At 41.7% G+C, this 25,354-nt stretch overlaps 1 long non-coding RNA gene across 1 annotated transcript; it reads left to right on the top strand.

The window, feature by feature from the left end:
• Positions 1 to 6,085: 6,085 nt before the first annotated feature.
• LOC108241527 lies at positions 6,086 to 12,239 on the top strand. Its single transcript, XR_001808815.3, has 3 exons — positions 6,086 to 6,240; positions 10,642 to 10,805; positions 10,919 to 12,239. It is a non-coding gene; the product is annotated as an uncharacterized LOC108241527 (long non-coding RNA).
• The last annotated feature ends 13,115 nt before the right edge of the window (positions 12,240 to 25,354 follow it).

Below are 25,354 nucleotides of genomic sequence, written 5' to 3'. Positions count from 1 at the left end.
ACAGGGTCCATCTGCTGCCGGGGTGCAAAAATGACCAACTGTCTGAAAAACAAACCATATGAGGTTGTTTTAAACCGTAGACTTTATGTCATGCCTGACCCCACAGGATTAGCAAAGCAGATCTGAATCTGTTTTGGACCGATGTAAATGTTTGCTTTCTGACCCGAGATGACTTTGTTGTGAATTGATGCTTTTTCTTTAAACAATAAATTGAATTTGAAACAGGAGCAAATAAAGAAGAAAGATTTATCTTTTATAAGTTCTGTCTGCAGTCAGGAGTCCCAATGTTGGGGGACAGTAAAATAAGTTTTATTTCTGTAATATGGATCTAAATGAAGTGTCATGTTTCAAAATAAAGATTCTGCTACAGAAATAGAAAATGTGTTCTAGTCTCATATTTTTATATAATGTTTAAATCATCTGTTGTGTTTGTTACAAAAAAACTTATCAAATGTTTCATTTTTCAGACTGGAGAAAATGGATATGGCAAAAAATACTTCAGGTTTTAGATTTATTTATAATAAGTTTTAAACATCTGAAACTCCTGATAGCTTCATAACCTTGAGCTAATTGCACCGTAGCTGATGTGCATTTTAACAGGCTGAATCATTTGTAACATAAAAGTGAAACCTCAAGTCAGATTTACTTATTTGAGGGTTAGTCAGTTTTTGTTCTTCTTTTTTTTTTTGCTAAGTTTAACAGCAGACATAGCAGACATCCTGCACTCTGCATGCCTCGCTTTTACAACATGTCTGAGTAAATCCACAAATTGAAGCTCTCACATTTGGCAGTAAAATATCTCAGAACAAAGACTCTTTCTCCTTTTTTCCTAATCCATAATGTTCCATCAAATCCACAGTTTAACCATAAACAGAAGCCTGATTAAGGCTGAGGTCGTCAAACAGTTTGCACGTCTTTGGCCGATCGTCTTTACGCACACAGAGCAGCACGAATGACGTATTACACCACGGCAGGACAAAAACAGGTTTTAATTAAAAACACTGTTCTTATTTTACATTTAAATAGGATTAAATGCTGTTTGACATTAAAAAGGGAAATGTATTAAAATGCAAGGTTTTGTTTAAGTTGTAATTTTATTTTCTGTTTTTTTTTAAATGAGTAAATAAGGAATTTGATTTTCACCATCCATCCATCTTCTATAATGTCTCCGTGGTTGGGTCGCCGAGGCAACAGGTCCAGGAGGGAAACCCCGACGTCCCTTTCCACCAATTTATTTATTTCCACCAGAAACACAAAATCTGACAACCAGCAATAGCTCAAACTTTCAGAGGTTTGCTGTCGGGCAAAAACCGTGTATCTCCATTTTTCATAAAGTTCATGTTTCTGCATAAATCAACTCTGTAGGAGGCGACGCTTCACGCCTGTTTGTGGTTTTATGGACGACTGTCCAATGAAAAGGGTCCAACCAGCTTTTTACCTGCGTTAGTATCCTGGAGATAACGTGACAGAGCTGTTTTCTTTACTAAATACATCTAAAAAGGATCATTTTTGGAGCCACAAGTTTCTGCCCAACAACAATAGGCAGATTAGGAACTTGAAGTGTAAAAAATAAAGAGAAAAATTCACAATATGTATACTGATTTAAAAAAAACTTAGTTTTTTTGTACATATTACAGTTTGAGCAGCAGGATATAATGGGGAGGGCTTCTACAAAAAGGCATTTCTACAAGTAATAAAGAGAAATATCTAAAGATAAAAACACCAGTTCTGTTAAATAGTTATCAGGAGTTAGTACCTTATCATCCATCAGTCACAGTTTGGAGAAAAAGGGAAAAGTCTTCATCCAGGTTAGACTCTTCACAAGTAAGGGAGCCTCTTTAACAGTTTTTAAGCTTATAAAACACTTCTTTTTAAAAAAAAGTGACACGGCAGTGTGAAAGAACACCACGTTGGCTAATTTTAAACCTCCACACTTCGTATAGATTGTTGCTGTTTTCTCAACCGAGCGACGCCCGTGTTGCTATGCTGATGTGTGTGTGTGTGTGTGTGTGTGTGCTGAGAACAGATAGACCGAGGCTGCTGAATGTATCAGTCTGCTGGGACTGGAGCAAACCTGAGGACTGACTAGATGCTCCGATCGGGCGGACCGATACGTTCAGCTGTGTCAGCACCATCGTCTCACACACACACACACGTTTGTGTAGCAGCACTGACGCTTGGCTGAGAGAACTAAACAAACGGCGTCATGCAAAAGGTTTAATATTAACTCATGCAGCGTTCTTACACGCCGGTATGTCCTTTCTTTTGAGGAAGAGTTTAATGAGCCTGAAAAACGCTTTTGTCCTAGTTTGGCTCCCCGTTAGTTAGCGTGAACTGGAGGAAGTCTTCTGCCTTTCTTCATCCTTCCTGCTCTATGACTGATGTCACAGCTGATAAGGTACTAACTACTGATAACTATCTGACAGAACATCGCTTCGGAAGTTATCAGACCGTCACTTTAAGGGAGATCTTTTGAGTTCAGCGAGACCTAAAGTTAAAAATCCTAAAAGCCACAGATATTTCGACTACAAATATCCACATCCTGAGCATGAGGTGGAACAAGGGAGCTCCTCCGGTTCTTGAAAAGGCTCCACACCTCATCGGTGTATAACTTGTGTAAAACGAGGCGGTCAGGCCTCCAGCTTCGATGCAAAGTAACAGCTAAAGAGACGGTCGCCTGAACTCTGCAGGAGGGAGGGAAGTGTGAACAATCTAACTAACCTCGTTCAGATATGAGTGAGTCACACAGGCGAGAGCGGGGAGAAGGATGAGTCAGACATTCCACACATAGAAAATGCACTGATCTCACACACAAATGGATGATAAGACATGGTATGCAACTGGCTGCTGTTTGCCAGTGAAACACACACACACACACACACACACACACACACACACACACAGAGTCAGCTCTTCCCTCTGAGAAAGAGGAATAACATATACGACAAAACGAGGTATTTTAATGTGTATGTCTCATTTATAGGCCCCTTTTCAGTATCTTATCTTATTAGTCATGTTCAAAGAATTTCTGCTGTTTGTTCAAGTTTTGTTTTCAAAGCACAATATGGCAACCGCAGCATTCCTGCAAAATTCCCCGGACCAGATTAATAATTGCTGTAAACAAAGCTAGAAATGTTTGGAAATGTCACATTTAAGGACATAAATGGCAGCTGGACAAAAAATGGAGACTTGGCAAGGTGCATCGTTCTGACTCTTTTAGCATTTTAGCGATTTTTGTAACGAGAACTCTCACTTATTTATACTTTAAGCCTCTTATTAAAAACCTCTTTGCAAGGCCTAAGCTTCTGAACAGTGAATGTCCAAAAAAAAAAAAAAAACACCTGCCAACTATCCTACATCCTATTTAAAAAAAAAAAAACACTTTTACTGTAGGAGGCTGATAACTCCAACCCCACAAAAAGAAATAAAAAAATAAAATAAAAAAAGTGCACTTCCATTAGCCTGTGAACCCAGCCCCGGTGCAGCATTTCCTCTCCACAGTTCCTAAATGCTCCTAACATCCAGGAGCTGCATCGGGAGGCCCGGCTGCGCAGCCGGCGATCTCCGCCCCGGAGCTGCGCTGGAGGAACTGCTCACGGAGCCCGCCGGGACCGGCCCAGGATCCGCGAGCATGCTGACACGCCTTATCTGGACTGCGGAGACTGAGCAGACTCACAGACGTGTGCAGATAAAACGGCATTAGGGTGGATGAACCCACCTCTGCAGGCGTTCTGAGTTTACACTCGGTACTCCGAAACTACAGCTGTATGAGCCGCATTCGTTTGTTCCCATCGACAGTAAACACAGCTGTGAGCGTGCAGCGAACAATGCTGGCAGCTAAATGCCTCGAGCACAAGGGACACATTAACAGGAATAGTAGAGGGAGGAACTGGGCCGCTCTCTGCTCACCAAGCCGAGGGGACATGAGTGAGAAACATGAACTGTTTCCTACAAGCTGGACGAAAATCTTACTGTAATGAACACGGGCCGCAACATCTAAAAGTGCGCAAATCGGTTTCTCCATGTATCTCCCTACACATGCACAGTTCACAGTGCATGTGATGGTTCAAAGCGATAGGATTGTGAGCAATAAACATCTCACCTGCTGTAGATAGCTCTGGGAACGACCTCAGTTTGGAGAAATCATTTAATTCTGACTGAAGAGGATTGCTGCCATCCTAACACAACTCCAGGCTAATAAATGTTATAGTTCTTCTTGCTAATGCTTTTTGAATTGAAAGGCCTAGCATCCCTAAAAGGAATGCCTATCGCCCGCCGCCTTTCATACCAGAGATTTCAAGTAAGGTCACGTGATGTTGAGAAATGAAAGAGCTGTTGCTGCTTGGGTAGAATCTGTACAACATTGTTATTCAAATCTGAATCTCACACAATAATACACGATCCTGTGTGATCCGTTAGTGCTCAGAGTGCTCCTTGTGAATGACTCTCAGCTACTACCACACCGAATCTAAGCTCCGTATCCGAGGTGACCATCTTCAGTCAGGTTTGACTTCAAAAGTTAACCGGTGGTAAGCGTACATCCAGTAATCACTTTCTGAGTATTTCATTAGGAACTTGTCCAGTTGCTGATGAGATATTTTGCTAACACAAACAAACAGCCCCCCCGCACTTACAAGCAGTGATATCAGCGCTCAGCTTTCGGCAGCGGGAAATGAAAACCTTCACATTGCCGTGAATTTTCACTTACAAGGTTATACACAAGGAGTTCTTTGTGAGCACAAACCCCAACAACAGCAGCTGCAGCACTAACACAACATTTCTGCTGGAGGAACCTTTTTGTGTGAACTTGACGGTGGCGTGTAGGTTTACAAAACACTGCTCGCATTAACTGCATTGAAAATTTGGGGATTGGAGTTGTTTTGAGCTGTCAGCAAACCACTCTGGTATTCTCCTTACACTGACTAGTCCAGGGGTGTCCAATCCTGGTCCTCGAGGGCCACCATCCTGCATGTTTTACTTGTTTCTCTGCTCCAACACGCCTGATTTGAATCAATGGGTGATTAAAAGGCTTCTGCAGAACAAGAAGAGGTGATTTAACCACTGAATCAGGTGTGTTGGAGCAGGGAACCAAGTAAAACATGCAGGATAGTGGCCCTGAGGACAAGGATTGGACACCCCTGGACTAGTCATTAGCTCATCGATTCAGTCTTGATTAAATTCTTATTTTGCCAAACTGGGGTTGTTAAGAAAGCTACATCCAGCAAGTAAGATATTCACTGGTCTTAACTTTTCCCGTGAACTTAAAAGAGCTTAAGTACTATTTTAGGATAAGAAACTGTTGCCTGATTAAGTTCCTGTTCAGTCAAGTTTTAGGATCTGCCTTTTGTCGCGTCTCAGTCCGATATTCAAAGCATCATGGCTGCTGACTTTGACCGTCACTCTTCTCCTCGCTTACGTTCGTCACGTCCCTCTAAGGGAGATGATGTTTCAGGTGCAAACAGATTCCTGCATGCTCGCTCGCTCTGCTTGTGTGTTTTTCACTGCTCAACCTGTTGATCGGGCTCTCTCTCCAAGGTCCCTGAATGGATATTTCACTTAAGGCTGTTCTCGTTCAAAGTGGCAGCCCGCACCGGTGGCTCGCCTGTCAAACGCTCGCAGCTAAATGCACGTGCTTGTTTCAAAATGTGCATAAAAAAGGGGAACATTTGCGAGTCGCAAATTAGGACCTCGGGGCGAACCGGCGTGCCCGCTGACACGGCCTCGAAGAGCGAGGAGTGAGAAGGAACTTGATGGGAAAGACGCAAAACATCTTTTTGCCTTTTATGAAACTCAGATGTTCGGTAGTGATGTGGGTGAAAGGCTAAACTGACTGAGTCTGTCTTAGTTTTGGAAGCTCTCTTGAGTTACAGCAGCGATCCCCCCTCTGGCCCGACAGCGACACATGACCCAACACCGCTCCAAGTCACTGATATGGGCAGCTGTGTACGCACACATATACTCAGGAGGGCCTCCCTCTTAACAAATCCTCAATTTTCCCAATAGTTGTAGCGAGGAGCAGACGGTTTTGCCATCACTCTCCCAAAAATAGCCACCCGTTAGCGCGGGCCAGGTCAGATGGTTTTGAAACATCGGTGGCAAATGTTGCAGGAGGGACGGGGCGGAGGGGGCAGCAAGCGCAGGATCATCTCTCGCAGAGCTCGAGCGGTGGTCAAAGTTTCACCCCTTTCAGTGGATCAGGGCTCCTGACACAGAGCATGTACGCGCTACGCCGTCTCTTGGGTGAGCAGAGCGGCATTTCTCGCATTCTACAAAGACTGAACGGACCTGTAACCGCTTTCCCGTGTGTCTGAGCGCGTGCACGTCACGTCGAAACGCAAACATCACGGCGCCAGCTAGTGACCCGGCATGGAAACTACAGCACGTTCAGCATTTTTGCTGTCTTGTCTAAACGTTGCTGTGTGAACGGAGGATGGTTTCTTTTTTATCATTAACATGGGAAAATTTGTAACGTTTCTAGGAGACCGTTCACTTGTAAACAGGGTCTAAGGTGACAATGAATGCTGGGGGTTAAAGAGGGGCTTTCTATGTGTGTGTAAGCAGCAGGTGGGGGAGGTAGATTTACATCATTTCAACACAGATGTATATTGAGGGACGTAAAGTGGTGGTATCAGATTTGGGCTCTGTTCTGATGGGATCTGTTTTTGTTGTTCTTTTGTCCGTTTATGTGGAAACAACACAATAAAATACAATATAATATGTTACAATATTCTATAATACACTTCTAAATCCAACTTAATCAAAGAATTGTTACCATAACACACACACGTTCAGAAAAGGTTGGAGTAACTTAAATCCTCAAATAAGCTGCACTCAAACTATAATCTTTGTAGAGTTAACCCAGGTGTTTTGAGCATGCTTATATTTTTGGACATGTTTAAGTTTTGATGTTTAAATTTTTATATATTCACCTCTTTGATCTAACTTGACTTAAATACTGATATGAAGCTGCAAACCCTCTTTGTTTTTGGTTAGAAAATATGTCACACTGTCCTCTAATGAATCAAGAAATCTTAGCAAATAATGGTAATGTTTCTGTAAAACAACCTTATCTTTATTTTGACAACTTAAAATAGCTAAAAAAAAAATCATCAATCTTTTGATGCCTTACAAAACTAGAAGCACTTAGAGAGCGCAACCCTCAGCCAAGGCCACAGCATGATAAAAAAAACTGTGCCATCTGGATCAGCACCAAAATGTAATCATATGTTTTCTGTGACAAACGCCAACATTTCCTGGAATTTTCTCCAAATCTGTTCATTAGTTTTTACCTGATATTTGCTAAAAAACAGACAAACTGAAAACAGAACCTCCTCGGAGGAGGAAACTAAAGGGTCACATGTAGGAGCAGAGACAAGGATTTAACAAAGGGGTTACCTGTGACCTTTGACCCCATGAACCATGAAATCAACAGGCAGCATCTTTGACCCATGAGGCGCTTGAGCTGTGCAGTTTAATTCTCCTCCGTTAAATGGCTGCATAGTTAGAGCACAAGGTCAACTGGGATGTTGACCTTTGACCCTGTCACCTTGAAATCAATGGTGATCCCCCTTGACCTAAGAGGTGTCCAGCTGTGGATACAGCTGCAGAGTTAGAGCACGGGCTGATCTGTGACCCTGACTTTTGACCTGAATGACTTGTTCCTTGTCCCATGTTTGACGCATCCTGAACATTTCATGAAAATCCAGTCCTAACTTTTTGAGTGATCTTGTACACACAGACAGACAAACAAACAAACAAACAGATGCTACTGAAAACAACCTCCTTGATGGAGGTAATAAAACCTAAACTAAGCTTCAGGTTGTCTCAAACAGAATGTGTGGGGAATTATGTGAATGAAAGGAAACAACTTAAATGACAGCATTTTGGTAAAAAAAATAATTATTTAAGTTAAAGTAACTCAAGTTATTATTTAATGAAGACCGTGGTATTTTCCTAAACCTATCCTGGTAGTTTTAGTGCCTTAATGTAGAGGAAGCAGGTTAAAACCAGGGTCAAGTCCCGTTTATAGCTTTTGTTTTTTTTAAACCCTCACCAACCCCCTGATCTTCAAAAGTGTTCCAAAAAAATGTTCCTGGAGTTAAAACTAAACTAAACTCACCCCCAAAAAAGATGCTGACACAGATCGCTATACTGTTAGCTGAAAAAATGATGACATGTATAGCAGCAAAGTTGCACACTGCTACCAACTGTGTACCACTTCCTTTATCCCTTCCCAAGTGAGTTGAGAGGGGAGAAAAAAACTAAAACTTTGCTGAAAAATAACAATCAGAAAAACACAACAGAGATCCCCTTGGATCAGTGGTTGGTTTATCCATTCTGCACCAGTGTGGAAGCACGCACAGCTGCAAGAGGAAAAACGTGCTCTGTATGGACACAAACATGGCTTGTTTTTAAAGTAGCAAAGACAAATACTTTGACATTTGTGCACCTCTCCACTGATGAAACGATGGCCATGCATACTGCATTTCCTTTATGAACAAAACCGTCTTAAATCCTCCCACTGGAGCATTAAAGTGTGATGCCAGGGCCTACGGACCAAACATTAGCATGAGAATCAACATACGTAGAGGAGGGCTTTGTTTTAATGATCAGCTATTAGTGCAGTGGTGAATAACAGCCAGATTATAAATATAACTTTCTCAATTGTGTAACAAACCCTAAAAGTCTGGGTTTCAGCACAGCTCTCCAAACAGTACAAGTACGTACAAGTGATCGGGTGTTTGTGTCCTTAGTCAGATTAGGCTTGCCTGTCAGCTTGTGTTTCTGCAGGAGCTGTAAGAAACAGATATAATTATTATTAAAAAAACGTAGCAGTAACTGTGGGGTTAATGTGTGTTAGAGCTTCAGCACTTGGAAACAGAAACGGGCAAATAGTGATCTTTACAAACTGCTGTTGACCTCGTGTCCTCATGTCTGCAAACATCACATTCAACTGAGCTTTAAAGGGGAAATGAGTGTTTTGAAGTCATAAAAGGTGATGGTTTTCTGAGCGTCTTTTTAAAAAGTTATAATTAATTAAAATTGATAAAAGAACAAAAAAGTTACTAGGGTCTCTTCAGCATTTTCCGTGATCACTCTGAAGTGTAATGCATCGAGAGCCGAACACAGGAACGTGTAAATACCAAATACAGACAGCGTGTTGGTGAAATGGTTCAGTGTGTCGCAGTAAATTGAGAAAAAAACTCCTACAGCTGTGTCATTCTTCAACTTCAAGAAGGACAAAGTTTCAGGGATGTGGTTAGTTCAGCTCCTGGAGGAAATTACAACCCAAAGTCTGGAGACTGACTGTGGACCACCTGAGATACAAACCTTCAACAGAAGGACCACCTCCTGTCGGACCGGCACCGGCAGCCTCCCGCTGTCCGGATGGGAAACTCTTTGTGAAATGTTGGGCTCGAGTTTGCTTCTTCTTCCATTTTCCCTGATAAACACTGCGACAGTAACCTCCTCCGTGGTCTACGGCGGTCTTCTGTAGGACACTGAGCTGGCCCCGCCTCCGCCCACACAATCACCACACTTTGGGATTTTGACACTAAACCTCTAAAAACAAGTCATTAACGTTTGAAATCAGAGAAATGAACCACTGGAGTGTTTTATGGTAGTGTTTAACTAAAAGAAAAACATGAAAACTGAATCATTTCCCCTTTAATAGTAAGCAGAAGGGAACGTCGCCTGTGGAGAAGTCCTGGCCATAAATGCTTTGAGTGATGTTGCACCTGTGTTCCTGTTAGACCTGCCTGCTCACCCGCATGTGTGGAGGAATGGGCTAAAAGGGAAGGTGAGGGGGAGAAAACTTTGGAAATGTGGACAATGCTTAAACCTAAGGCAACGTTGGAAGAACATCCGCGAGCGTTTCTCCAAACACTCACTGATGATCAGTCTGGCTCTATAAAGCCAGACGCTTTGGACGTTTGCTGGTCCCGATCATTCAGGAGTGTGTTAGATTTGCAAAGTTGCATGAATCATAAGACTTCTGGAGCGATATCCTTCGGACAGCCAACAGCATATCGCCACAGACGCCACAGCTGCCAAGCACGGTGGTGGAAGGCTGATGATTTGGGCACCTTGTAATCACTGAGTTGACCACCGTTTCTCTGTTTACCGACATATTTAAGAGTCAGATGTGAATCCATCTGTCCGACAACTGAAGCTCGGAGTGAAGTGGCTCATGACGCAGCAGGACAACGATCTCAACATCGACAGCAAACGTAGAGAAGAAGAGTTGACGAAGGAGAAACTGTTAGAACGGCCCAGCCAACGTTCAGATTTCCACAGAGTTGACATTTTATGGAGGAAACTTCAAGCTGAGCACAGATTCATGTAATCCTCGAGAAAACAAAGCGAATGACGTCCAAAAGTTAGTGCTGTACGAGGTGCTCCAGCAGCTGTCGAGTCATGATGTGTTGTTGGATTTTGTTTTTTTGTTAATAAATAATGGCAGCATATGTCATGCAGTGTTGCCTGAGCTCAGATGAGCTTATTAAAAACCTTAATACGACTTGATTTTTTATTTATTTTTAACCTGTAAACTCCTAAGATGCAGGAGTTTACAACTGAGAGAGTTTGTACTTTTTTCCCATGACTGTAGATCAACTGTGTGTGTGTGTGTGTATTCCACAGGCAGGCTTTCAGCTTATTGATTCATTAGAGAAGCAAGCCGAAGCTTGATGTCGCAGCAGAGCAAGCAGCCTCCTAATGACTTAACCACATCAACTCTTCCTGCTCTGAGCTGTTCACCCTCCCTACAATCTCTCCCTGCAGGCACCAACCGTGGCTTGAACATGGTGAGTCACGTTGGAACAAAAAGCTCCATTCAACGCACACACACACACGCACGCAAACTCCTGATCGACTCTAGCCAGCTCGCCTTTTAATAAAAACTCCATCTCTTCTTCAGTAACCAAGCGAGTTCCGCCCCCAGTCTCCAGTCAGAACTAGATCACCAGGACCAGATGAAGCCCATCCAACAGCCGAGCGAGAGGCTGAGTCACCGTGTTGGTGCTGCTCCCAGAAACCACCAGGAGCCAAACCTCCTGAGGTCTTCTCACAACATCACAGTGTGCCGTTTGGGCACATAAATGTGTGTATGTGTGTGTGTGTGTGTGAGAAAATGGAAGTACAGCAGGATTAAAAGACACAACCATACATACCAAGTATATTCTGAAGAACTGTGTCCTTCCCTCAACTTCACACTCAGGTCAGAGGGGGATTTTACTTCATCTGACGGCTCGTTTTCACATCGTTGAGAATTAATTCATAAAGTAACTGCAGCGGACTACCTGAGCTTTTTCAGTTCTCCTTTGGCATTTCTTTTAATGCAAGTCTAATAAAAATGTGGTTATTTTTCCTTTAAAAAAACAAAGAACAATAAAATACAGTCTGCCTTGTCCTTATTTGAACTCTCATGCTCTTGACAAAAAACTGCTAGCAGAGATGAAATTAAATAATAATGAAATAAAATTTAAAAATGCTAAGTTAGGTTCAGTGTGGGAGTTAAATACCTTAAATATTATTTTCTGTAGCAAAGAAAAATGAAATTAAATAACTAATTGTAATAATAACGGTTATTCAAAGCAGTGTATTGTTCTCAAAAAGTGGTTTTAAAAAGGTTTGCCTTGCAGCGTCAGGCTTTTAGAGATCCCTTCCTGCATTTAAACTCAAAACTTGAATTTGGACGTTTAGGCTTTCTGGTGTGGATGTCAATGAAGTACCTTCAGAGATTTTATTCTACAAAAATCTACATTTGTTGTGAACTTTAAATTAGAACATCGGCACAAATTTACCAAAAAATGAAGAATATTTCTGCTTTGATTTATTTCAATTCGTTAAAAAAAAAGAACAAAACAACTAAATCAAGTATATTTTCATTAGCTAAAAACAAACTTTTCATTACACCTAAATACCTACTGTATATGTAGATAATTTTTTCATATTTGTCTATTTTTATTCCTATTTTTTCCTCCACAGCCCACTGTAATTATTGCCTAAAGTGCAAAAACAAATGAAATGACAGAATGACAACAGATAGCAGAACTACTGCCACTAAGATTAGGCTACAGCTACTAGAATTAATTTTAAGCAGGATCAGATTTTCCTTCATCGCTCCTTAGAGCTAAAATTGTTCAAACTTTGCACCTAAAACCTTAAAGGATGTTTGAATCTTTCTGACAGACAGCTGAATCCTCAGGCTGGCTTTTGCTCAACCTATTGAACGTGACTTTGCATGTATAAAAAATAATAATAATAAAAAAAAGTGGATTATGTTTCACAAGTCGATGTTCATAAAGTCGTCTTTTCCCTTATTAGCTACATTATTGTTGGTTTATCTTTGAGCTGCAGCATCTCCTCTTCAGGGGCGCTTCTGGACAAATGGGCAGATTAGAAAATGGATACAAAAACGTCAGATAAAACAAATAAAATCTGGGTAAAAAAAAATTAACTAAAAAAATAATTTAATGTGAAATTGGTCAAAAAAATGCTCAAATAAAAGTAAATAAATAAACCTGAGAAGTTGTAAAGCAGCACAGAGTCAAGTAAAAAGGGGAATTACTGCATCAGCTACTCTTTCTGCACAGGGCTTAATGGAGAACTTCAAATCTTTTGAAGTGCGGTTCTTTGGAAAGGTTATGAAGAATGAATATCTTACCTGCTGCAGACGGCTCTGTGAACGACCTCTCTAACAATCCTTCTCTTTTTGGAACAATAGTTTAATTAGCTGCAGTCCGGTGTTGCTTCCAGCAGGAATTTCATAATATTTCATCAGCCAGTGTCAATATGTCAGAAATCATTATATAATCATCACCATACCACCACCGTGCTTGACAGCTGCTGTGAGGTTTTTGTGCTGATATGCTGTGTTTGTTTGTTTGTTTTTTTTGACAAACATGGGGCTGTGTGTTATGGGTAAATGTCTCTACTGTGGTCTCATCTGTCCAAAAGACATTAGTTCAAAAGTCCTGGGGTTCATTCAGACGCAGCTTTGCTAACCTGAGTCCTGCCGCCATGTTAGTTTTTCGAAAGGAGAGGCTTTTTCCTGCAACCCTTCCAAACAAGCCATACTTGTTCAGTTTTTTATTTTATTGTCCTGTCATGAACTTTAACCTTTAACTGAGGCGTGTAAAGTCTGAGATGGAGCTCCTGTCGTTTTTTTTACAATCTTTCTTATGATTGCATGGTCTGACCTTGGGGTGATTTTATAGGAACGTACAGTCCTAGAAAGATTGGCAGCTGTCTTAAATGCTTGTGGATAAACTGTCTCTCTGCAAAATTGCGAACTCACACCGTTCCCAGATTGATGAGCAGCAACAGCTGCTTCTACAAAGTCATTGCTGATGTCTTTCCGCCCTGGCATTGTGTTTACACACCAAACTGACAAAACTCCTGCTTTTAGAGAGGTGCTCATACTGACAACGATGAGTTAATCAACACGTCTGATCAGCAGCAAGAGCAGACAGGTTTTCCAGTTTTTGTTTTGGATTTGGTTTTGTTAAGAAAATATGTCCTGATATATAAAACCTTAAAAATGACAGAGGGTGTATTGATTCTTTTTACTCTATCTATCTATCTATCTATCTATCTATCTATCTATCTATCTATCTATCTATCTATCTATCTATCTATCTATCTATCTATCTATCGTTGTAGTTAAATGTAGAAGAGCCACAAGCTATTAAAATATCAGATGATTCACTGTGACATCAGTAAACCCAGCCCATGGATGTCTCTAATAGAAACTAAAATAGTTTTACTTCTTGTTCAGCTCTGCACTGATGTGCTGCCTTCTCCATGTTAATAATGACAACAGTATGAAACATTTTCCTTGTGCACGGTGCCAGAATTCACACTAACAGTCTATATGAGAGGAATCTCTTTGCAGGTCACAGACTGAGTCACGCGTTCGTGCGCGCATCATGTTTAGGCTGTGATAATAAGTTGAGAAAGAGGCAGCTCGTGCTCAGCTTTACGGGCTCTCGTTTATCTGCGCGTCGACCCCTTTCCTGCGGTTCAAGGAGTTCCGAGGCTCCACAAGCTGCCTTCGCTTTCAGGCCGCAAGTCTGAAAGACGTTCATTAATTTCCACATTTGAATAAAACAGTCGGTTTATCTTTCTGCTGCTTAATTTTAAAGTAAAAAAAATAAATAAAAAAAACCTGTTCTGGTAAATGACAGCCCTGAATTAAATGAGGCTCCGACTAAAGGCGGGGGGGAGGGCTTCTCAACGAGGTACGGCCCGTTTTATCTAACAGTTGAGCTAATTTGCCTGGAAAAGCTCATTTCTGTGCACGATTGTTCTCTGCGGGCGTGTGGGGGTCATGTTCCCAGTCAAAAAAGCAAGGCGATTATTTAGCACATTTGCTTTGAGATTTTGAGTTGGAGAGCTGGAGGGCAGGAGCCAACCCCCAGAGAAACGGTCTGCCTCGGAGATACTTGGCAATTATTCAAACACAAGACTTCTCATTTTTTGACATCCATTCCGGCAGAGATATCGTCTCTGCATGTTCTCTTGATTTATGTCGACTGAGAACCCTTCAAAAGGCTTTAAACACATACATCAACGAAAAACATTACATAAACTTGAAAGAACACCTCAAAAAAAGGGCCAAAGAACACGATCTCACTCCCATGCGTTAGTGTTATCGCCCACTGCCAAAAGGCAAAAGGCTGGAGATAATGGCGTTTTTTTCAGGAACGTGAGACTGTCTGTTAGCAAAATATCTCATGAACCATTTGATGTATTTCAATAAAGCTCTCAAAAGTAACCACTAAATGAACATCTACAACTTATTACCTTTCCAAATGAACCTATTTCAAGACGACCACCTCAGCTAATCGACTTTAGCCTTCACAAAAGTGGTGAAAACTCTATAATTTCATCGTTAGTGAGCTAAAAATTGCTGTGGTAGTAGCTGAAAGTGATCCCCAATACACTGTCTGATCTACAGCTTTTAGAGTCAATGTAATACAAGATGGCTGCCACAGTTAATCAAATTTAGCCAACCCAAAAATGCCTAAAAATGGTTCAGTTTCACAGATACTGAGCTAAAGATTGATGATGATTATTCAATCTGCTTATAAAGTGTGATATCACACATAAAGTCAATTCTAAGGTTTCTAAGGGCTCAGTGCTTCTTGGGTGACTAACTTTTACAGGCAGGTTTTTCTTAGAAGTCAAACATTTCATCTCGGGACATCTTAGTCAGGTTTTGGTGAAATGCTGCAGTTGGAAAAAAACAAAAACAAAACAAAACTGCTGGAGCAGAATGTATTTTTAAGAAACGCAGTCCAGATGTTGCTGCTTGAACTCCGGCTCGAGTGCGCCGATCTGATGGCGGCGACAAAGCCAAGATTTGGCGTTGGGTTTGCGCCAGCAGCACGCTAGCGCTTGCTGATTCGAACTGAATGGAGTGCAGCTGAGACTAATAGAAAAGTCCCCGGTTTTTTCAAAAGAAATTTGGTCACTTAGAGACCAAACGAGACAAACAGCTTTTTTTTATATTCTGGCCTGGTAACAAACCTGCTCTTTAGGAAAAAAAAAAACAAAAACACAGGAGTTCAGTCAAGTTGTTGCTGATTATACGGAACAGGAGGGAGACATCTGAATCAAAACCAGTGATGACGACGTCAGAAATATAATAAGGATGAAGAGACAGACTGTAGTGGGATTTAAATGTCAAACAATGATCTAATAAGAGAACCATGGACGAAAGAAAAAATCTGGCTGTGATTTATAATAGTGTGTTTGATCGACACGTGCAGTAGTTGTTTCTAAAACCACAGTGATTGCACAACCACTGAACCTGACAGACAGTTTAAAATTAGAAACAGGTTTCTGCCATTTTTGTTACATTCCCTTGTTTGATGGAAGTGCCTTTTTTTGCAATATAGTGTTATAACATAGACTCAAAAATTATATCTAGTCTTGTCTGTAAAAACTATACAGTCTATTGAACAGGAAATCACTCGATGCACGAGGAAAAGTGGTGAGTAGCAGAGGAAGGTGTCATGTTTCAGTGTTGGTGGAACATGCAGGAGGAATGGTGTGTTCCACGTGCTGCAAACTCCACTGAATTCCCCTCAAAGTCAAAATTCCGGCTTGGGTAAAATCAAGAATCTTGACCAGCTCCGACCTCGGAATCCAACATGGCTACCTCGCGCCTGAAAAGTTGGGACAGCTGCAGTAATATGGTTTTTATTTTTCACTTCTGTCAGTTTGAATCGAAGCTCCAATCTGTGTTAAGTGAGCATGTTGCTTACTGTCTGAAAGCTTAGAATGCAGACAAACTCATCGTTATTGGCTTTTATTGTTGCTAATGGTAGGTAGTCTGGGGACTGAACTCAGCAGATAACAAACCCTACTGGTTTTCTCCCGGGCGACTGGAGAAGTTAGTTGGGCACTCCTTTATTCGCAGGGTTTTGGTCTTTAGTTGCGTTTTAAGAATTCAGTGGGCTCCGAGCGTTAAAGGGCCTTCGTAAATTTGAGCGTGCACAGAACGTGTTGTGAAGTTGTGGTGGTTTATTATCATGGCGGCAGGCTATCAGGATCTTGGGTAGAGTGTGGTGGCAGCGATGTATTCCTGACCTGGGGGCTCAAGCATGACTTGGGTATCGCCACGCTGGCCTCATGCCTAGCCTATGACCCCCGTCTCACCCACGTGTGGTGGTAGCGTCACGCTAGCATGGTCAGAGAGAGCCATCCTGGGAGTGCATGGTGGTAGAGGTGGTGAGAGTGCAGGAGAGCCTCTCGGGAATGTGGAAAATAGCAGGAATAGCCTATTTCGAGAAGGCTAACATTGTAGCGGTGTCATAAGTGCCGTCACATTGGAGGTTTTCGAAATATGCGACACTGCGGCTACGTTCGAAGAGGTCGCGGAGCGCGAGGTGGGGCTGCCATCCAGCATGAACGTAGCTTTCGTTGTCATCAATTGGAAAAACCTTCCGTTTGCGTCCGGGCCACACAAAGCGGCCGTTCGGCATAAAAATGTCTGTTGAGTTAAGTTGTTTTTGAGGTTCTGCAGCTTGCTGTCAAACCAACAGCCGCGCAGACTGACATCTTCCGAGGTCCTGTCAGCAGCATTGTTTAAAAGATAAAGCAACAAGCTGTAAAAGTCGTCTCAGCTTGTACAACGGCATAGGGCTGCACACTGGGTCAGAGCTGCATTAATAATGCGGGGGATCTGCAGTCCCTCAGGGAGTCTGCACTTCTGACTGTTTCAATATGAATTTCCTTGTGAATCCAGACAGAACTGTCAGACTATTGTGTTGGCTTATCTGTGGCTCCGCTTGCATCATGCGGAGGACCGGTCTCTAAATGATGCAACTCTCTTCATTGGTGCGTACAGTGACATGTTTACAGAGCCGGGGTGCAGGAACAGGAAGGTCTTTGGTTGCCGAAGAAGAAGGAAAAACAGACATATTATTCATTTTCCCAGACTCTTTCTTAGGGACATTCAAAATCTTTCTTTAACTGGGTCCTGACCCAGATTCAGAGCTAAACGCCTGAAGGCGACAATGCAGACCCACAACACACTGAACAATGGTGGAACGCTGTGAGAAGTAAAACCCGGCATTCCTTGAGGGAATACATATCACCTGCTGCCTTTCATGCAACAGTTTTAAACCAGGATGATCTTATGTTGAGAAAAGACAGTCAGAGCCGCTTTGGTTTAACCTTGAAAACAACAATATGCGCAATCTCATGAGATTTCACACGATGCGTTAGGGCTCAGAGTATGTGCTGTGAATGACCTACCACGTGAAACTTCCGCTTCAGTTCTAGAAATCTGACTGACATATAGCCATTTTTGTCGAAAAGACATTAGCACCCACCTTTCCGCAGTGGGCGATAAATACAGCGCAATGAGAACAGGAGTCGAGGAAGCTTCGAACTCAGAAGTGACTGCGTGTGTCATCTCTAAGGCTCCGTCTTGTCATAAAGGGTGGGGACGACAACCTGCCTCACCCCGCCCACCCCCCTCCGTTCCTCCGATCCAGTCATTCTCAGATAGGCTGAGGAGAGGGTGGTAAACTCTACCAAACCCCGGAGAATCAACCCACACCAGCTCGGAGTGAGTCACAGAGGAATTTCCCCGCTCTGGTTTTTCACCAAAGACATTCATTCTGACTTTTTGGCTTCCTGTCGGAGCCGCGTGGAATCGACTAATGTAGGTCATGTGCAGCGAGGCCTGCAAGTTCCAGCTCCGCTCCAGACACACCTCAAAGCTCTTCAGCAGCCAGCTCAACATGTACAACGTCTGTTTTCACTTCAGTCTTTAAAGAGTGTAGCTTTGCTAACCAAGCAAGTAATAATATATGAATATGTTTTGGCAAGGAAAAATACTTAATGTTATTTTGTGTTGTGAATGCTTGTTCTCAGGTTTTATGTCACAAGATGTTTTTTTGTTTTTTTTACTGGATTTAACGCAGGCAAACAAAACGGGGTCCATTTGCTCCTAGACACTTGATAAGCCAACATGCAGCCTGGGAGTGTGTCCTGTTTGTTTTATCGTCACCCGCTGCCAAGACAAAAATGGGAGCTCACGTGACTGCCTGTGTGTGATTTTGATGAAACTCGCAGAAAGTAATCACTGGCTGCACATCTACAACTGTTTACCTATTAGGAGTCAACCTGATTCAAAATGTCTGCCACAGCTAAGTGATTTTAGGCAAACCAAAGAATGAAATAACTTCATCGATTTTACAAATATTGAGCTAAATTTAGGTGTGGTAGTAGCTGAGAGTTGTCAGCAGCATTCGAATGGCTTTAACCCCGTTTGTCAGCTGGCACAAAATCTCATTAACCAGTGGAGTGACATTTATAAAACTCAGAACTTAATCTTTAGAGATTTGGGTGTCTGAATATGTGATCAAATAGGCGGAGCAAAATCATAGTGACAAGCCAAGGTACTATTAATAGTACATGGATACTTTCTGAATAAATACTGCAATGTACTTTGATGTGAGACACCAAAATCCATTGTTATATTTATTTATTTTTGTAAAAAACAAACTGCAACGAAATGCCTTGATATATTTAAATATAAAACCAGATGTAAACATTTACAAAACTGTTACTTTTAGGCTACCACAACAATTTAATATGAAAACACAAAAATAGCTGAGCTAAAATCTGGTGTGGTAGAAGCTGAAAGTCATCCCCAATACACACTCTTGAGTGCTAACAGATTGCACAAAATCTTGCAACATCATGTGCAATTATTTCCAAGTTTTGGGCAAAAATGGCTGGAATTCAAGATGATCGTTGTTAAGATCTCCGGCGCAAAAGGCGCCGTACGACATACATTTCTTCAAGGAATCCCGCTTTCATTTGAAAGACGGGCGGGACAGATGACCGGACACAGACAGTGAAATATCTGCAGCTGTTGAGTCTGCAGGTTTCATGTACCGATAAGAGAAGGATATCGGAATAGGAGCGCGGGTTCTCGAACGCATTCGAACGGAAGCTGGGGATCCGAGATGGACAAAGGCGACGCCGTGCCTTTCTGTGGGAGATTACAGGCCAAATACAGGGGTGGTGTTTGATGCCAGGCTCAATAGCCGGCTTCAAACAAACTGTCAATCAGCTTCTGTTTAAAGGCATGCAAACACACACACACGCGCGCCTTTACGCTGTCGTCTGCTCCTCACACAGAGCCGGGCCTGAGCGAACGCAGCCGAACAGCTGTGAGCCACGCACGTAAAAACGGACACATCCAGCAAACACATGTCCAGGCACAGAAAGCAGTCACACCGGGACTAAAGCCCGTCCGTCACAACGCGCACGTTACAAGTGATTCGGCTTCACGGTAAGTTTATCTTAAACATCAGTTTTGCACAAAGCTCATATCCTGACGCTGATAGAATCACTTTGATGCAGGAAGACACACTTACAGCACGGGCACGTGTGTAATTATATTCTACACACACTTAGTGCTAAGTTAAAAGATAAACAGGTGCATTTAAATAACATGTAAATGGGCTTTCTTTTAAAGCAAGACATTTACAAAATAATAATTAAAATGAAGGTTGCTATGTATAAAACACGGCATCTCAAGAAGTGAGCTCAGAGTCACTGTCAGTGTTTGTTATTCAACTTAGAAATAAATAAGTTGCACAAAATAAAGCCAATAGAATAATAGAAAACAACAATTTTCCTATAAAGTAAAAGGGGCCAGTATTTAAACCCTGAGGAACCCTCCATGACTTATTATTTTTTTTAGCTTCAGAGCAACTTTTGTTGCAATTAAACGACAACAGACCTGCCAGGGGAATCTGACATGTTGATATTGACACTTCTAACCACATTGGAGCTGTGAGTTTTTGTTTCAGTCAAAACTGTTTTATTTGCTATTTGGATCTGTCAAAGTACCATCGAAAGACGGGAATGTGATGAAGAGATCATATTTCTGAGAGTAATTACTGGAGGCTCTTCTTAATGTTGTGTAAAAGCTTTCATAATTATTTTGTGGTTGATGAAGAAAAAGGATAAAAAAAACAAACAAAAAGAAGTCAGACAGAATGTACCACGAAGGTGATAAATAAATAAATACGATAATTTGAACAAAGACACAAACTAAAGAGGAAAATCAAAGCTGCCACTTTAAAAGTGACCCAAAAAACATGACAAAGAAACTTTTTTTGTTTTACACGTTCTAAAACAAGGATAATTCCCTCTGAAAGCTGCTAAATCCTCGTCGATACAAGCAGAAAACAGATAGCAACTCCGACTTAACAGTACTTATTACTTACGCTTACAGAAAGTTCTAGCTTCTTAGAACAATTAGAAAATATATTTTTTATATTTCTCTTTCCCCTCTTCAATCATTCAGTAACAGCAGGAGAAAAACAGTCTTAATGTGTCTAAAGAGGAAATCACATGACAGAGCTGGTCATTCAGTTTTCCTCCTGATCTGGTTTTTTTTTCTGACAACAGAAAAAGGGAACAATTGTTTTTCCAGTAAACACCAACAGAAAGTCAAATAAAATGTGATCAGCTGTTTTTACATCAAGTTTGTGCTTAAATGTTTTCTGTTTATTTAGTGAAGTTACAGGTTTTCTCTGGAAAGGAATTTTTTTATTCTGGGAACAGTTTAAAGATTCAGACTTGTTATAATTTAAATTTTTTTTGTTTTTTTTTATAAAGAAAGCTGCTTAATCATAGATGTTTCAGCAACAAAAATGTACTTGTTTCTTTGTACTTTTGTGTGTTTTACATGTACATTTTCACACATTCATTCGTAACTTTTTAGAAATTATTTTTTAGAATCAATTTTTTAAATCAAGAACTGCAAATCAGTCAGTGATGTCCTTTGTGCAAATCAGTCTACTGTTACATTATTTACATATGTAACATTTTTTAAATAAATTAAACTGACTTTAAAAATACATACATTTAACCGATTGCAGACCAAGTAACAAATTGTTTTGCCTGAAACAAAAATTTTAATATTTACTATTATATATATATATTGATTTACATTTCCCAAAACATTTTATTTATTCAGTGAAATCTCATTTTCTAATTTTAAAATGATTTTGTTTTAAATGGATATTATATTGTTTACAAATAAAAAAAAAAACATGCAACTGAAAACAGACAATATTTAGTTTCTCAAACATTTTTTTATCAGTCTTGATTAAAAACACTCAGAACAATCGTCACGTCAGCTCATTCAGGCAGAAAATCGAAAGGCTTTGTATAAGAAGTAACCAAACGTGTCTGGAAAAAACCCAATCAAAATAGAAATTTAGGGAATTTAAAGTCCAAACTCTGTTTTTAGAAATTACACCGATTTAAATGGGGGGGAAAAAAATGGAGTTTGCCAAAATGCATCTTCAAATTTAACGGAGAAGCAAAAGAAAAATTCAGACTTCGAAACAGATGCATGACTATCACAAATACAATCTGTTTTTTTTTATTTTATTTTATTGGCGGCACAAATCTACATGATCTTCAGATTATTGATTTTTTTTTTTTTTTAAAGAGGAAACAAATTCACTTCTCACCCTTAGCTTGGCAAAGGATCCTTCAGTCAACTCCAGCACAAGAATACAGAACATAAATGTGTGAAATTACCAAACCTTTGGTTTATTTTTAACTTATCTTTGTCTTTCATTGGACTTATTGAACCCGGCACATCTGAAACAAGTTTAAAGTCTTGACCCAGCCAAATTCACAGGGAGGAAACTTCAGTGTGTTTCGCTGCGATTTTCAGCAAACTTGAGTTTGCGTCTTGGCCGCAGGAACGGAGCCAAGCACATTTCTCTGAGTCATAGTGGAAGGGAGAGGGGGGAGGGAGGGGGGGACACACAGAAGACGAAGGAGGAGGAGGAACAGGAGGTGGCAAGTCCAGAGTTTCCCTCTTTGCTCCTGCAGGCAAAGGCCTACACGGAGCAGCGAGGAGCTGTAAAAATCGAGCTCTATTGTTTCAGGCCCGCTGGCGACGAGAGCCTTCCTGAAACTCCGCGAACAGCTATCGCGCACAAACGGGAGGAATGCCAACGCGCTGCTCAGGGAGGGAGCTGCCAGAAGGCTGCAGAGCTGTTGTGTGGGAAGTTTAGAAGGACTTGGGGAGAAACTGTTGTTTCAGTGCCTGGCAGTCGGACAAAACGGCTTCCAAAACATCCTTAAAGAATTATAAGAAGCGGTATTTAAGGTTTCCAGAGTTAATAAAATTTCCAGAGTGAGGACTGATTGGTTTACCGCAAAGTAGCGAAGATGGCAGGAGGAATTCTGAGCGTCAATCAGCGACGGTCTGATGTTCAGTCATTCGTGGAAGCCAACGGCAAAGATGCGGCGGTTTGAGAAAGGCGAGACCCTGCATCAGCAGGGAGGCCACCGTCTCCCCGAGCTGCGACTGTTTGAGACTAGTTGGCGAACGACATTTGTGGGGGGGCAGGTCTCCAAAATGTTTGCAGGGGTTCTCAGTTTCCATCTCAGTGTAGTTTCTGTATAACTTCTGCATTCGAGGTGTATTTTGATACAGCGTTGAATGTCCAGGTTTAAGAACCACAGAGATAATAAATAATAATCAGCCTATCCTTATTTCTAAAGTGTACTCCGGTACATTAAATCATAAATGTGAGGGCGGATGCCAAAGTGGGTACAAAGCGGGCCGAAAGGGGTATAAGATGAGATACTAAATAAAGGGCACTACCTAGAAAAACACTTGCAAATTAGCTACGCAAAACACTAACCCTCGGTGGTCACAAACACTTTTGCAAACACCATTTTGATCTTCAGCAGTCGCAGCCCAGGGAGAGTCTGCCTGAAGAGGAAACAGACACAGCTAGATGGTTTCTGAGAAGCTCATAAGTGTTGCTCTCCTTTGAAGAATCACTTAATTTAGAAATAATTTTCAACATGGGAGTTATTAAGCCGGTGTTTTGGAAGAGCCATTAAACCGTCGGACAGCCTGGGATATCTGCTCCAGCTGGGAGCGTCAATGACTGTAGCTGACGTTCAGGATGAAACTTCGCCGCAGGAGAGGTTCGGCTGCAGGAGAGCGGACGCTCGCGACAGGTGAAATGTGGGAGAAGTGACAGGAAAACGATGTGGCGGGAGAAAAGGGAACAGCGCAAAACGCAGCGATGCAAGTTTTAAGACATAACTTGTCTTGGACTTTGTTCAAACAGCCTGCAGGTTCTCATGGACCCCCACCCACCCCCACCACTGGAGCTTTCAGGCAGTTCCAATGTTTGTTTTCCACTCCGACGTGGGGACAGATTTGGACAAGGGCGACAGCAGGGTCTATTTTCTCCACCTGGAAGCTCGGGACGGAGGGGAGGGAAACTCAAGACTGGTTTTACCCACTTCCTGGAAACAGTAAAGCAAGCGGGAGGCCCGGCTGCCATGGAAAAGGGGAGCGAGCGTGTGACAGAGAGGGTGCAGAGAGCCTGGAGCCGCTGACCGCCAGATATAAAGAATATATGTGAATGCATGAGGGGGTGTGTTTATTTTCCTGCGTGGGTTTGCGTGAACGCAAAAGGGAGGGTAACAGAACGGTAAAGAGGACGTGCTCCAGCCAGAGCATTTGCTGATGCCCGTGAAGATCTGTTTACAGTGAGTGCCCCCGATGACCCCCCCCCTTCCCCAGAGGATGCAGGAAGCAGTGCCAACACTCATACACACGAGCCCAGATGGACGAACACACAATCCCAGGCACATATCTCAGCAGACATGGATACAGAAAAGCTACGGGCACCTGTTGGAAACGTCCGCAGGGCTTGTTTTCAGACATAACCTGTACACCTAAAAACCCTGCCTGGAGGTGTGAGTGGAGGTGGGATAGAGAGGTGAGAGTTATCAGTGCTTCTCAAATCCATACAGTGACTCGCAGCTGAACCGCTTTGAAATAAAGAAAACGCACTCGGTAAGCAAGGGAGGCCAATGAAGAGGGTAAGTGTGGGAGTTTAAAGCCTTGTATTCCCTCTCTGATCGAGGAAAGACTGGAGAAGGCCTAGCATTCCTTGAAGGAGTGCATATCACCTGCTGGCTGCCTTTCATGTTAGGGTTTTAAACTAAGATCATATTAATCTGAGAAATGCTGAAGTTATAGCCAGTTTAACCAAAGATTAAAAATAATATTATGCATGATCGGCGCTCGGCTACGACCACATCAAACTTTAGCTCAATATCTGTAAAACTGCCTGAGTATTAGCCATTTCAGTGTTGGCTAAGATTGATTAGATGAGGGGGCCATCTTGAATTGGGCTGGATCCAAAAGGTAATCAGTTATAAATGTGTATCCAATGATAGATTTCTGAGTTTCATTAAAATTCGTCCAGTAGTTCATGAGCTATTTCACTAACAGATGACAGGGTTGCTTGAGACGGTTAATTCTCAAGTTTTAAGCAACAAAATTCCACAATATGTAGCGTTCTGTGTATGTGTTGGGATAACCCTCAGCCTCAGCTAACATCGCACCAAACTTTAGCTCAATATCTATAAAATTGACAATTTATGTTTTCTAAAGTCAGCTGGCTGTAGCAACCATCTTGAATTGAGTTGACTTCAAAGTTAATCAGTTGTAAATGTACATCCAACAATTACTTGGGGAGATCGCCTTCCCCTGGTAGGCGATAAAAAACAAAAAAATGACTGTATTGCATGAGCAAATTGTGACCATAAAACTAAATATGAAGCCAGGAAATTAACTTACAAGAGCCTAAACAACACAAACAAGGAAAAACAGCTGAAACTGTCCCTATCAGCAATAAAGCCCACATTAGGCTTTTTATAAAATCAGAAGGCTGTTTTGCGGTTCTATTAAAATGTCTAAAAGGATGTAATTAAGAGTCCTGTTTGTTTAAACGGCTTCAGTCTGAGCCGTTTCCCT

Source organism: Kryptolebias marmoratus, linkage group LG3, assembly GCF_001649575.2.
Source record: "Kryptolebias marmoratus isolate JLee-2015 linkage group LG3, ASM164957v2, whole genome shotgun sequence".
Taxonomy (NCBI): domain Eukaryota; kingdom Metazoa; phylum Chordata; class Actinopteri; order Cyprinodontiformes; family Rivulidae; genus Kryptolebias; species Kryptolebias marmoratus.
Note: the sequence above shows the minus strand (reverse complement) of the source record. Positions and strands in the feature narration are given on the sequence as shown.